General features: G+C 43.8%; 1 protein-coding gene across 2 annotated transcripts in view; it reads left to right on the forward strand.

Moving 5' to 3' along the window:
* The window catches only part of LOC105900369 (cell adhesion molecule 2-like), a 110,360-nt gene that overhangs the window by 48,397 nt on the left and 46,393 nt on the right, over positions 1–15,570 (forward strand). Inside the window, exon 1 of one of the 2 annotated variants that reach the window (XM_031572201.2) lies at positions 4,212–4,250. The exons of the other annotated variant lie outside the window; for it this stretch is intronic. The gene's annotated coding sequence lies outside the window, so the exon portion shown is untranslated. Of the gene's footprint in view, positions 1–4,211; positions 4,251–15,570 lie in introns of those variants that run through there. 2 annotated transcript variants of the gene reach the window in all.

Below are 15,570 nucleotides of genomic sequence, written 5' to 3' on the forward strand. Positions count from 1 at the left end.
GAAGCAGAGAGAGGGGGTGAGAGAGAGTGAGAGAGTCAGATAGAGAGAGAGAGAAAAAAAGAGAAGAAGAGAAAGGGTGTGAGAGAGAGTGAGAGAGTCACATAGAGAGAGAGAGAGAGAGAGAGAGAGAGGGAGAGAAAAACAGAGAAGAAGAGAGAGGTTCTGTGAGTGGGAGTGAGAGTCAGATAAAGGGAGAGAGAAAAAGAGACAAGCAGAGAAGGAAAGAAGAAAAAGCGGCAGAGAGAAAGAGAGAGAAAGAGAGCATGGTGGATAAGTCAGGATGCCCTGGTGGGCTGCTTCCTGGTGGAATGCCAAGATGAGACCCTCCATTGTGCCTGTGTGCTACTGCTACACAGCGTACCTGTCACATTAACGCTCGTTAGCTGTATTTATGACAGGCAGAGATTTGGACACCCGGTTGTTGTCTGAAAGGTTTTTGTTTTCATCCATGGCCCGTAGAGAGACTACCAGTCACGAGCCACTAACAGCCAGACATCATCCTTCCTTCCATCGAGAGCTTGGAGAGCTTACTGATATTACACTAATTACTAGTTTGACAGCTATATGTATGATTAAGCTCAAATTGGTGGAAATAAGCCAAATAAACATGAAAGCTCACCAGTGGCCTTATTGTTAATGATGAATTTATGATAGCATGATTTAGTAAGGCTACTGTGTGAATGTGAATCAGATTTTCTGCAAGGATTTGTGCAAGCATACAGATGCTGTCAAACACATAGGAGATTGCTCCTTGATGTGAAGCTCTCTAGGAGGGTAGATAAGAAGGATGAATATGATCAAATCAGAACAGATACGGGATGCATACCTTACCAGTGGTGTTAATCAGACATCATGTGTTTTTATTATTAACATGTTTGTGTGTTTGTTGTTTTTTGTTGTTGTTTATCTGTTTCTTTAAATGACCTGTTTGTGCTGTTTTCACTCCTGCTTTAATAGAGCATCGAATGCAGTTGAGCACGTTGTTTGGACTTGCTGTCAGCGGCGGCGTAGTGTTGCAGGGATACAGTAGACGTGGCTTGACTGCACAGCCTCGGCGCCAGTCGGATCAATATCGAATTATTGTAAGCAAAAACAAAGCCGCTGCCAGCCGATCGGTGGTGAAAGGGAAAGATTTGGAGAAGGAATTTGGTCTCCGTATCAACAGGAGGCTTTTTGAGACATTACAGTAATGATCAGATATTTTCTGCTTCAGTTCCCTTGTACAAAGCCGCTGTCTTGTGACATTTATCACTCAGAAAATGAGCGGGATCCGTATGGATCTGTGGATCCTGACGGAGAGTGTCGGAGAGATGTGGGGCGTGAAGCCGTATGTCAGCCAATCCTGTTTCATCTGCTGCTCGTCCATGCAGGAAAGAGAGAAAGTGAATGGATAAGAGGGGGAGAGATAGGGAGAAGGGAAAGAAGAAGAATAACTAGGAGGAGGAGGAGAAGAAGAAGAAGGCGTTTATTCGAGTATTCGTATTAAGGTGTAGATAGGGGGTCACGCATACTGCGTAAAGTGAATAGCATACTTTCAACTCTCCGGCACACTCTCCCTGCATGTTGTCATTTGTGTTGATTCCAGCCCGTTTAGTTCCCCCGTGCCTCCCTGTGTGAAGCGCCACAGAGTTGTGTGGACGCATAGGAAAGAGAAATCTCTCTGTCTCTCAGGGTCGGCCGTCATCCCTGCAGTGATTTACAGCCAGGGGAGAAGGCTTTATATGGCCCCAACATGCTGACATGCAGCTGCTGCTGCCGCCGCCGTCGCTGCCTGCACTTCTTTCAGTTCACCTCCATTGCTCTTCTTCTTGGGTTTGGCGTCAACATTTTTTGCTGTTGTTGTTTATTTTTTCATCACACGTTTGGGAACAAGGTTAAAGCAACAAAAGCAATTACAAATGAAATGTAAAAAATGTAATATACCCACACACACACATATACTATATATATATTATATAGTAGGTGGTTTGTTTCTCAGATCTTTCATTGTACTTCCCCTGTATTCTGTTCTGTTTACATACAATATATACAGGCAAAACAGTATACCCTTCACATCTAGATTTACACACAGGGCTGCAACTCTTTTACTGCCAGCCTGTTAGTTATTAGTATTTATTGTGATACAGTAGGTGGAACAGGAATGTTTATTGCGACATTAGATATGCTTGTGCAGATGTGTCATTGCACTTGGGAATGGCTGGCCTTGGAAAGGCAGGTGTGCTGACGGTTTCATTATAATTTTCCAATATGCTGTGCTTTTGAAGGGAAATCCAGCGATCCTTCAGGAACGACGCCGATGCCTCAGATATTATAATCAATACCCACCAATCAATGACCTTGGGGACCTTCCGGTGTTTGTCAAAACACCTTTCAACTAGATGAATTACCGCAAGCAACTACTTCTTCCTTTCTCGAACACAGACACTAGAGAATATGTTTCATGTGCCACCATATTAGATATTCAGCATACTGTGTGTAGAGGTACAGTCCATGGACACACAGTATGTGTAAAGGTACAGTCCATGGACACACAGTATGTGTAGAGTTACAGTCCATGGAGACACAGTATGTGTAGACCTACAGTCCGCGGACATACAGTATGTGTAGAGTTACAGTCCATGGACATACAGTATGTGTAGACCTACAGTCCGTGGACATACAGTATGTGTAGAGTTACAGTCCGTGGACATACAGTATGTGTAGACCTACAGTCCGTGGACATACAGTATGTGTAGAGTTACAGTCCATGGACATACAGTATGTGTAGACCTACAGTCCGTGGACATACAGTATGTGTCTCTGCAGAGACTGGTGCATACGTCCCATTAGTCTGTGGCTGGGAAACACAGGAGAGTGTGTCCAGTCAGTTAATATTCTTATGACAGCACAATACAGACCTAGACATAGTCCGGGTGGTGGCGTCGCCTAACTTGACGTCCTATTAGCAGAGTGTGTGTGTGTGTGTGTGTGTGTGTGTGTGTGTGTGTGTGTGTGTGTGTGTGTGTGTGTGTGTGTGTGTGTGTGTGTGTGTGTGTGTGTAAGGAGAGAGAAAATGCTGCCTTTATGTTAGCTTCGTCTTTGTCAAATTCGTCTTTGAATTTGTACTTCCTTTTCATTTCCAAAGCAAAGCAGCTTTCCACTTAAACGATTTTATCATCATTTTCACAGGGTCCGTACCGGCAGCGTGAAAAGTGATTGTGAAGCTATAATTTGCATCATTAAAAATGTAGCTCACAAGTAAAATCTCCAGCAGCCCCCACTGATACATACTGTAGGGGCAGCACATGCTGAGAATGGACCTGTACAGGCAAGGCTGGTGAAATCACCTCTGTTTGTGCGCTCAGACGCTACTGGGCTAAAGTCTCCTCGGAGAGTTGAAGTGTGGCGTCCTTGGTGGCTAATTGGCCCGTTGCTGAGGGGAGCTTGCCTGGTGTCTGATCAATAAAGATTCAGGAGGCAATGAGTCACCGGCGGCCGCCGCTTATTCATGGGAGATGTGCGGAGCAGAGACACACTCTTACACGCTCGCGCCTCCGTGTCATCAAGCCCGCTAGATTGACCCGGTGGTTTGGTTTGTGTCGAGACTCCCACTGCAGCTTTGGGCAGATTGTGGCAGAAATGTGGATCACCTCTGCATCAGATAGGTTTCTGCAAAGCCTAAGAAAACATTCTTTGGTAAAAAAAATTGAATCAGTAGCTTGTAATATTACTAAGTATGGTTATAGAGCATAATTCTTATATAATCAGTGATAAATCGTAGGTTGCCCCATGGGTAAAAGCATAAAGATGTACAAAAAAGGTAATATCCATTTTCTGACATTGTGTTGTGTGCATGTGGTTGGTTGTGTGGTATTCGCTAGTATTCCGAAGGCTACCTAGCTCAAAATACTCTTCATCAGAAGTGTGTAGGTTTACAGTCTGGTCATTCATATCAGTACGATATTCTCTTTAACATCCGGACATCACACAAGCTCCCATATAATTCACATTAACAGAATTGCTAAACTCCACAAACCCTGACTCTCAGAGCAGTGTTAAAGTGTCATCATTTGTATTGCCAGAAGACAATAACTTTTCAGATTCATTGATCTAATCAATTTTCTCCTTCTCTCTTTCTCTTTTCCTTCTTTTCTCCTCGTCTCGTCTCGTCTCGTCTCGTCTCTTCATCTCCTTCCACCTAATTGCTTCATCCTCTTCCTCCCCCCCCCCTGCCGTGCTTCTAGTGGCGGCCACCAAAAACAAAGCGAGAGGTGAGTTTTCTCCTCGATCTTCCGTGGCACATGATTAATGAGGGGAGCGCCGTCCCCCAGTAGACCGCCGCTCTCCAAGCCCTCTTATCAAGCCTGCATGCCAACCAGACAACGGGGCTTTACCAGTCCTCCCCACACGGAAAGAAAGAGAGAGAGAGAGAGAGAGAGAGAGAGAACAAGAGGGATGGCAGAATTATCTTTCGGGGATATTACACAACCCTCTCTGTGCCCCGAGGCATGGCTCCTTTTCTTCACAATCACCCTCTTTGCTCTCTTCCGCTCTATTTGTCTCCTTTTTCTTTCCTTACTTCACCTTGTGTAGTCATTAAAAAAAAAATCACATTTCGACCTCTTAGTCCTAGGTCACACCTCACAGTGGTATTGAATAGGTCATGAACAATTGTCTTTTAACCAGTTATGACATGAATGGAACTCAAAGTCCCTAGAGAACAGAAAGAAAGAAAAAAAATGACGTGGAAACAAAAGTCCCGCTCTTTTGTGTGCAAAGGTTTCATAAATCACCAAATAAAAGCTCATTATCTTGGGAGCATATAAATGAGAAAGAAGGTGATACTGTACGAGCCCCTATAACCTGTCACCCGTCAGACTCCCTCCTCTCTGCATGAAAGTGCCTAGTAAAAGGGTGTGCTTGACAGCAATATGCGTAAGTGTGAAATCTAAAGTTAATCTATGAAGTTCTAAGGAAGTGAGGCGCTATCACTGCTGAGCTCAGCAGCGTGGTTATTTGGGTGCATATACACTGATAGATAGCACACATTCTGTATATCTTTGCTGTACTGCAAAATCCCTTGGGTAAAACTATCTGCTGAATTAATAAATATCAGTTGGAAAAAAGAAAATGTACAATAGTGTCTGCGTGAAAGAATGGGCAAGCTTTAAGGAAAGTATTGCAACACTCTACTTAAACCCAGTATCCACAAAGCCTTACAAACACATAAATAAAGGGTTATTAAGTATTCATAATGCCTTATAATGATTGACACTACAATTTATACATAGTAATGACTCATAACGCATTATGTTGTTATAGCATAAGCCTTTACAGCTTAAAGTATCAGAATGCATAATAAAGCTTCTTTTACCACTTGATAATGGCGCTGATGACATGTGTGTGTGCCTTGTGTCAAATGCTATTTATTCAGCAGATGCGGTTTATGGAGCCATATGGGACCATATACAAGCAATCATAATAGGAGTTGTTTATGCTGCAACTTTGTAACGCTTTATGAGCACAGTCATGTCTATTAATAAATAGTCATGTAGATTTATGTCAGTCACTAGGATGCATTATAAATACTTTCTAAACATTTATAAATGCGTTTATAATGACTTATAGATACTGGGTTTAGGTAAAGTGTTCCTCAAAGTATGGTAAAAAGGGTGGTCCAAGTACAAACCTTTCTATGACTATGACACTACATTGGGTTTGAGATGAAACCTGAGATGAAAAATCTGAGAAGTTGTTTGTAACAGCCACTCTTCAGGTAGATTGTTCTATGACGTTATCGAAAAATCCATTACTTCTCTGAAAGGGTAAAAGAAATGGAAGTTACTTTGATAAATGAGATGTTCCTGTTTTTGAGACCTCTCATACTCATGTTAGTTGAACAGGAACTAGTATATTCATTATTCTGTCTGGGTGTACTGGAAGAAGTCATCTCATCTATTTTATACATTAGCCTATTCAATATATAGTTGATACAAATAACTATTACTCTTTGTTGAGGTTATATAAGTAAACATCTGTACTTTATTTAGAAGACTATGCAGTATATTGCAGTCAAGGTTAAACAGAAAGCAATCCTATTTCTGCGCATAAAATAAATCGATTGAGCACACGGCACATGCAGCTAACAGTATAAGCAACATGAGGTTTTTCAAATGATTAAAAGATTGTTTTTTTTCTGTTTCTGCTCATGCTAAGCTTATGTACAAAAAACTGTAAGAAGTGTTTGAAAAGCGCTGGTACCAGACCAGAATATATTTAATCTTTTATTCATGGCTTCAGTCACGATATTCAGGACAAGGTCAGCTCTGCTTCATATGTATGTATGGATGGAGAGAAAAAAGGAAAAAAGATAAGGCGGTTATCCTCCGGTCACACCAGAAATTCAACCTGTTATTAAAATGATGTGAAATGATCTCCTCTTCATATCTACTGGATACTTTTTTTATCAAAATGCAAAATCGCTCAATGCCAAAGCATGCATGCATTGAAAATGGATGTCTTCAACAGGCCCAGATAGAGTGTGTATAATATAAATCATCGAATGTCAACTAACCACTAACTCTCAGCCACCTTAGTTAGTAAATCCAACCAAATTATGACTTGACCCACACAAACCTGAAACCTATCTCTAATCATAAGTAATACCCTTTCAATTCCTTCTTTTCAGCCACACATAGCTCCGTGTTGACAGAAAGGGCTGTCCAAATACAGAGGGCTCCAAAAGTTCTGTGCTCAGGGCTCAGAGGTGCAATCATAACATTATTGATTGCAAGTAAAATACCATTGACCCAAATATGCTGTTTTGCTCACAGTACTCAGCATCATTTAGGGCAATATTCATATGAGCCAATTATATACATAATCATTGTTTTTGCATTGATATTTAATGTTGCAAGGAGTAGTGCCAAAAAAGGCTTCAAATTGACAGAACACACATCTGACACAGTATGCCCACTATATCCATGTATCTGGAATCACCAACATCACCAGTGCCCCTCAGTAAAGCTGCAAAGAATCATGGGAAAACCAATACCATAGGAAAGGAATACATTTAGCAGTGGAAAATCTTTCAACAAAATCATCAACCACACGTCTGCACTCTGTGTCAAAGGTCGTGCTAACCAGGATGTTGAACATTCCTGCATTGGAGACCCGTGTCATACTGATGTGACATGTTTCCCTTTGCTGTGTACAGTGAGAGATATAACCCGTGTCACCGGAGAGATCGGTCATCAGAGGTTTTGGCATGTGTGGCTTTGAGCGTTCAGCCTCTCCAGGAAGCCGTTGGTCAGCCCTCTGTAGGGTGTTCAACTGTCGCTGTCTGTCTGCTTGAGTGAGCACTTGGGGCCGGGCGGACGAGCTCTTGGCAGGAGTGAAAAGCCTGCGGTTGACACTGCAAAGGGCCGGTGCCTGAAGCAAGAGGTTGTGCGGGAGACGTCCGCAGGGGACTGGAGCAGTCGTGTGGAGTCAGACGAGAAGCCTCACAAAAACGTGGAACGAATGCGATCGGCCTTCAGATAAGCATGCTGTCGTGAGCCAGGAATGAGAGACAAGAGTCACCAAAATCACACACTCACACACACAAACACTCACACACACACACACACACACACACACACACCGAGCATGAATAATTCATCGCTAGTGTGGTGGAGTACTTGAACACATTTCACCTGCGTGCCACTGGTCGCCATGGGACCCAGACTCACCGGTAAAAGGTTGCCATAGCGAGGAGCAAGTTTAGTCAGTGAGTGAGATGTTTGTGTCACCATTTTTCGCCAGCCTGACTAGACTAGAGCGAGCACCTTGTCTCGTTCGGTCAGTCCATGTAGTTAAAATTAAAATAACTACTTGAACTAACATGAGAAAATAATGAGAATAATAAAAAACAAGAGAAAAAATGTCCATTTAATGAAGAAGTATTTTGTTTGCTTGGATGATTGTGTACAGTGGTCGGAACAGCTGTGTCCTGTTCTAATTGTGCAAACGAGAGGAGAGTTGCCAGAACCGGGGCATTTGTTGTTGGCTAATTAATTAGATTTCAGAAATTAGAGTATGACTTAAAAAGCTTGTGTTGCAGTGCTTTGCATAGACAATAACAAAGGCTGTTGTTTTTCCGGGGCTTCTAATTTAATTTGTTTGCAGTCACAGCGAATTCTGTGTGTTTTTGGAATGCTGGCAATGCTCTGGTGCACACGAGGTGAATGGTTAAGACCAGTGCGTCTTTCAAGGTAAGCGTCGCTATGATACGCAGCATTTATGACAGCCCTTAAAGCTTTTTTGTTGGAGTGGTTTTTTGGCACTGGGAAATGCCGTAGACTTGCGTCCATTTGTGTCAAAGAAGAGAGTATATAGCAGAGCTGAGGGAAGCAGTTAGGTAAGGTCACCAAACCACCAGACCAGATGATGAGGACAGGTGACGGCAATAATTACACTGGAGACCCTGAAGCAGTCATGCGGGGGGATGAAACATGACATGAGCTGTAGCAGCTGGAAACGTGTACATGTCATTCAAGGTGTGACACAACAGAGCAGGTTATTATGGCCATTCAGAGAGAGAGAGAGAGAGAGAGAGAGAGAGAGAGAGAGAGAGAGAGAGGGAGAGGGAGGGAGGGAGAGGGAGGGAGGGAGAGAGAGAGAGAGAGAGAGAGAGAGAGAGGGAGAGGGAGGGAGGGAGAGGGAGAGAGAGAGAGAGAGAGAGAGAGAGAGAGAGAGAGAGAGATCACCATAGAGTTTCCCCCTCTTCAACCTATGCACATATTATACTTCCACAACTGTTCATCTGCCAAACCTTTATGGTTTCTAAAGTTTGGTGGTGCTGTATTTTAGATATCAACAGGACAGTTAGAAGAATAGAGGTTGTCTAATTTATGAAACATTTTTGAATCTCCAACTTTGCTCTAGTTGATATTCTTTGCCAAAAAAAAACCCTGTAGTTTCTCATTAGGTTGTGTTTTTGTTCATGGGTGACTCTGCCTAGGCCGTCAACATCAGGGATCTTAGTAACGAAGCGGCTAGCTGGTTCATTTCACTAATTAGACTCAAGAACCAGAACTCAATGATTTCTAACAAATACACTATTCTGTACCCGGGGAGGGAGCGTGTGTGTGTGTGTGTGTGTGTGTGTGTGTGTGTGTGTGTGTGTGTGTGTGTGTGTGTGTGTGTACTCTGTACCCGGGGAGGGAGCGTGCATGTGTCTCAGGCCGGCCCCTCCTTTCCAGCCTGGCCCAATTAAGCGGGAGCTTGCTGTTGTGTGCTTTCAAGAGAGGTGAAGCCAGCGGATAGCTCCTTCACTGTTGAGATTGGGACTGATGTCCCCAGCCCCATGGGTGTAAGAGTTTGTGTGTGTGTGAGTGGGAATGTGTTTGTGTCCATGTATGTGGTATGTTTGTGTATGTGTCACTGTGCGTGTTTGTTTGTCAGTGTTGCTGTGTGTGTGAGAGAGAGAGAGTGAGTGTGAATCCGTATGCGTGTATGTGTGTGTGTGTGTGTGTGTGTGTGTGTGTTTGCTTGTGTGTGTATGTGTGTCAGCACGAGAGAGAGTGTGAGTGTGAATGCGTATGCGTGCGTGTGTATGTGTGTGTGTGTATTTGCTTTTGTGTGTATGTGTGTGTCTGCACGTTTATTTGTATCTATGAGAGAGAGAGTGAGAGCCCTCCAGCCCTAATTAAGGACCCAACCAATAACCCTTGCAACAGGCTGGGTTCCTCAGCCGGTGGCAGAGAGGATCCATCAAGGCCAAAGCAGACAAAGCCCCCACTGGAGAAGGGAGTGAGGCAGCCACCAACCACGTGGAGCTGGAATAGAGAGCCTCACCTCATGTCTACAGCCTCTGTAGCCATCCATCTACATCCATCCATAGCTCATTTCACATGCCGTTATAGCTTACGAAAACTAAACGTCTAATAAATTAAGTGACTCGGCTCATGTTGTCTACAGCCATCCATAGCTCCATGGCGTTATAAGCTTATAGCTAAACGTCTTGTAATTCGTACGTTTAAATTCACGTTGCACATAATATAAGTGACTCTGCTCATGTTGTCTACATCCATCCATAGCTTGTTTCACATGCCGTTATAGCTTACGAAACTAAACGTCTTGTAGCTCATGGGATACACAAACTCTAACTCATAAGTTAATGTCACATTTAAACCCACAGCTCATTTCATATGGCATCATACAGTATCTCGCTCAACTAAACGTTTTATAACTCTAAGTTGAAATTCATGTTACACATTAAATGAAGTGGTTTACCTGATGTTATCTCCACAGCTCATTTTTTTGGCTTTTTATTCACATGCCATTACAGCTCACGAAACGAACCATTTGGTAACTCATAAGTTGAAATGGATGTTACACTTCACGTTATTTACAGCTGTCTACAGCTTATCTGTAGGTTTTCGTGCACACAGTGTTGCATTGCACAGTTGTTGAAGTAGAAACTGAACTGAATATGTATCAAATGGCAGACATTTTCTTTGGGGAATAGAAAAGTGGTCTTGAGATGGTGAGACAGATGGGGCACATCAGCCTATGTGCCACCTGTCAGATGCCCGCTGGCCTGGCCCAGAGCTCGCTCTAGACATCTGCCTGGCACTGAAAGCATTTCTTGACCTCCTTGGATCAAGTCTGTGCCCGTGGCACAAGGCTCCACTATGCGCATATGCATGGCAAAACCCTGGAAGACAAAACACTGGAACACTGCTATTTTTGACCAAGGATATTTATCCCTCACATGTATCCTTACCATATCCCTAACCCCCACTTTTTCTAGTAGCTTGGAAATAGGTATAATGTGCTTTTAATGTACTTTAAAGAACAAAAATACTGACTGCCATTAGACACTCCCTGACAGTGACACGACTGTGAGTGTTTTAATAATGCAAAAATGTATTTACAGTATAACATGGAATGTGGTTAAAGGCAGGGACTCAGGGACTCTCACATATCTGACTGTGCTGTTGAAACACCTCCATCTGGAACCACAGATCAGGTTTTTATTCCAAAGTCCTTAATCTTAAATACCTCTGAAGTGACAGAGACATTTTTATCCCAAACAGTGAGTAATCGTGATATATATATATTTAAAAATTGATCAAATAGTCCTCTTAAATTGCCTTTGTCATTATACTTCACTAGATGTCTTGTAACTGATTGTAAGTTGAAATTCATGTACGGCTCAGATATCCAGCGGAGAGTGTCCTCCGTGCTGATCCATCCAAACGCACTCTAAACAGCACCCCTGGGGGGGGCGGTGTCAGGAAGGACTAATTCTTTATGGCGTTCATGTTTTTATGGCGTATCCTGAATGTCCGCTGTTATAGCAGGATAACTAGCGGGCTCAGGCGGCAGGCTTCGCAGGAGCGCTGTGATCGGCCTGCGTTGGAGCGCGCTCCTGATCTAAAGATGCCGGTTACATCTCGCAGGAGCGCTGTGATCGGCCCGTGTCGGAGCGCGCTCCTGATCTAAAGATGCCGGTCACATCTTGCAGGAGCGCTGTGATTGGCCGCGTCGGAGCGGTGTGATCGGCCCGCGTCGGAGCGCGCTCCTGATCTAAAGATGCCGGTCACATCCCGGCCATCATCTCCAGAGCCCTCTCTGAAGGTCAGGCGCTCTCCCCGCCCTCCTCAAGCTTTTACCTCTCTTCTAAGCCTCCACTATAGGTCAGCTTGTTTTGCTCTGCTCAGAAAGGTTATGGGCGCCCGTCCACTTGAAGGTCCTCCTCTGGTATTTTGTACACAGACCATGCTTTTCTTTTTTTTTATTGAAGACAGCCACAACATGCAAAAAATATGTATTTTTAAAAAAGGTCATAGCGAGTGCAGGGCTTGTGTATCACCACAGATGTAGCTATGTAATGTTTTATGGCATAAAAGGAAAGTTTATAGCATGTTGGGGATATTTTGAAGCGTGATATTGTAATCTAAAAGCCAGCCGCAGCTATAATGTAACAGATGTATCAGTTGACTTTCACTTAGTCATACAAGGGTAGATGTTTCTGTCATGCTGGTTTAACTATACTTATATAATATATATTTAAAGTTTGTACTTGTGTAGGCGCTGAACCATACTGTACTAGACTCCTGTCTATGCTGTTACTTTAGCACCCAGGCTTAGGCATCTCTTTAATGAGGCTGGCGAGGACTGCTTGAGTGAGCGGACACTATGAGCCAACTGTCTGCAGTCCACGGGTTATGTAAGAGATCACGCTTGATGAAGTGTGTCTGTGTACAGAAATAATGAACAAGGCTGAAGCAGTCGCTTTTGTTAAGTTATGCTATTTTTGTGTGAGAGTAACTGGAAGGTTATTTTCCCTCTTCGGAGATAAACATGTTGTCATCTGGAGACGTTATTTGTGAGTGTGTGTGTGTGTGTGGGGGTGGGTGTTTGAGAGAGAGAACATAGTTACTTTATCAGTTTACTCAACTAAACGACTGCTTCTGCTTGGATCTAGCCTGAGCCTGCTGTTTTGCTGTCCACAAACCCATGTTTAATTTAACAGTTGCCAAGCCAACATGCCTGACCACACCACAAAGTTCTGATATAGAATTACAGAATTCAGCTGTGTGTGCACAGCAGCAAGAACATAGGTTCCCCTTGTATCACAATTGTGTCAGAGAAGGCATATGCACAGTGTTACCTATGGCAACGTCAGGTACTGGGGAACGAGGCCAGCCTGGCCGCTGTTTGATTTAACTGCTGAGGCTTAACTGAGGACTGTCACACATCGTGACCATGTATGCGTTAAAAAGTGAATCTGTAAAGATGAAAGAAGACAGAAAGAAAGAAAGAGAATAAAGCCATAGGGCTTTGATATGCAGTCGTCGACAAATATGAAACTGTGGGTGTAAATATTGTAGTACTCTTTTTTTACTTTTTTAAATGCTAGTACAAAGCCCTCTGTGTTAATGTAATTTATATAAAGACTATCCTCTAATGCTGTGCTTTGACATGCACTGTGCTAACCACTTAAGTCCTGACAGTGTATTCTGTCATAAGCTCACATGTCAAGCCATCCGTCAGGCCCACATGTAACATGTAGAATGAGTGTGAAAAGCTGTTCAGCCTGGTCTGGTTTGATTAAACGCGCTGCACGGAAGAGATTTCAACAACTCGGAGGAGTTTTGCCTCATTTCCCCGCGTCCGTCTGTGTCAGCTGTTTAATTCACTCGTTAAATATAAGTTCCCTAAAGCATAATAGGAGAGAACGGATGCCACAAGGGCCCAGACAGAGCTGGGAGAGAGAGAGAGAGAGAGAGAGTGGGTGTGAGAAAGAGAGAGAGAGAGTGTCAGAGAGAGAGAGAGAGTGGGTGTGAGAAAGAGAGAGAGAGTGTGTCAGAGAGAGAGAGAGAGAGAGAGGGAGTGATGAATCCCGGAGGAAGCCGCTAAGGACAGATAGCAGAGGGGAGCTCATCTTACAGCAGTACAGCACAGCTCCCTACACTGGGGACAGACTCCCATGTCTCTCTCTCTCACACACACACACACACACACACACACACACACACACACACGGGACCCTTCCCTTAGGAAACCTCTCTCAATCAGCTGCCATTGGCTACCGGAGTGTGTGTGTGTGTGTGTGTGTGTTTGAAGACTCACCTCACTGCTCAATTAAGCACACATGCCACTCCTAATAAAATCATTGCAACGTGCAAAGTCCTCCAAGGACCTGCATCACTGGGTGGAGAAGGACGGAGGGAAAGAGAAGTAGGACATTTTTAAATAAAGAGGAAATAGAAAATAGAGGATTATTTACTCCCTGTGTAACCTGCTGTGCACGTGTTCCATGCTGCACAGAGTAGATCTTTCAGTGTTTCAGTCCTGTTTCACTGCAACACGGCATGCACTGATTGATGATGTGACTGATTTGGAATACAGTACATATACTGTTTTACTACACTGATAGATCAGGTCATGATGTTGTAGATACACACATACTACACTGATTGATGTGATCATGTGGTACAAACACACATAACTACACTGATAGATCAGGTCATGATGTGGTAGTTGCACACATAACCACACTGATAGATCCGGTCATGATGTTGTAGATACACACATAACTACACTGATAGATCAGGTCATGATGTTGTACATACACACATACTGTAAGTACACTGATATATCAGGTCATGATGTGGTAGATACACACATACAATAACTACACTGATATATCAGGTAATGTGGTAGATACACATATAACTACACTGATTGATCAGGTCATGATGTTGTACATACACACATAACTACACTGATAGATGAGGTCATGATGTGGTAGATACACACATAACTACACTGATAGATAAGGTCATGATGTAGATGCTCACATACATGTGCATGTGCATGTGAATGAATGCCACATCAACACTAAGTCAACACTGATCCGGTGTGGCAGTGATGTCAAGGCTGAGCGGAGTGGTCTCTGGTCAGTAGTTCAGTGGTGGTTGTTGCCTGGAAACACAAGCAGAAATCATTCAAAATAATTAAGTAGTTACACATTGACACACTAGTCAGTGGCTTCATGTGAAATGAGACCAATGATCTCTTTCCTCTTTACTGCCAGACGTCCCCCCCCCCCCCCCACACACACACACACACACACACAATTAAATATGACACGTTGGAGAAATGATACCATAATACCACTTGACAAAGAAGAACAGAAGGTCAGGGTCTGTGACAGACAGTCCTCCATTGTCTAATTACACTCTTATGTATCTCTCTCTTAGTGAGAAGGAGCCCCATGTGATCAAAGACAGCAGTGTGTGTGTGCGTGTGTGTGTGTGTGCGCTTGTGTGTGTGCACGCGTGTGTGTATGTGTGTGTGTGCGCCTGTGTGCGCGCGCGGGTGTGTGTGTGCGCGTGCGTGCGCGCGCGCGTGCGTGCGTGCGTGCGTGCGTGCGTGCGTGCGTGTGTGCGTGCGCGTGTGCGTGCGCGTGTGTGTGTGTGTGTGTGTGTGTGTGTGTCTTCTACCTGTTGCAGCCCAGTGGCCCCTCAGTGAGAAGCTGCTTCTAATTATGGGGTGCAGTCAGCTGGAGAAGACCCTCCTTTTCTCCCTGTGATCACACACACACATTCATTAGTATCACACTCAGTGCATTAACAGGGCAAATGTGTGTATGTGTGAGTGTGTGTGTGTGTGTGTGTGTGTGTGTGTGTGTGTGTGTGTGTGTGTAGTCCATTTGCTCTGGTCTGGTTAGGTTTGGATCAAATTGATCCAAACATAAGTCGTCTACGCATGTCTTCAAAACTGGCCCAACACACACAGATCTTTACCAATTCCAAGTGTATCCACCATTATTTCTGAATATTAAATCACGTCAGCCCTTCATCGTCTGGTCTGTAGCCACGCTTGTGTAATGTGACACCCAGAATCAGCCCAGAGAGGAGGAAGAGAAGTGATGAAGAGCAGGGGAAAGATCTGTAAGGATATTTGTCATACGGATCTCTCATGAATAATGCATCGTTCTAACCCTGGCCTATGCAGATCCAGGCATATCCATTTTTGTCTTCTTTTTCTCCTTGTCAGTACTTCTTTAGTCTTTGGCCCATTTTTAACACACGC

Source organism: Clupea harengus, chromosome 8 (assembly GCF_900700415.2).
Source record: "Clupea harengus chromosome 8, Ch_v2.0.2, whole genome shotgun sequence".
NCBI classification, from domain to species: Eukaryota; Metazoa; Chordata; class Actinopteri; order Clupeiformes; family Clupeidae; genus Clupea; species Clupea harengus.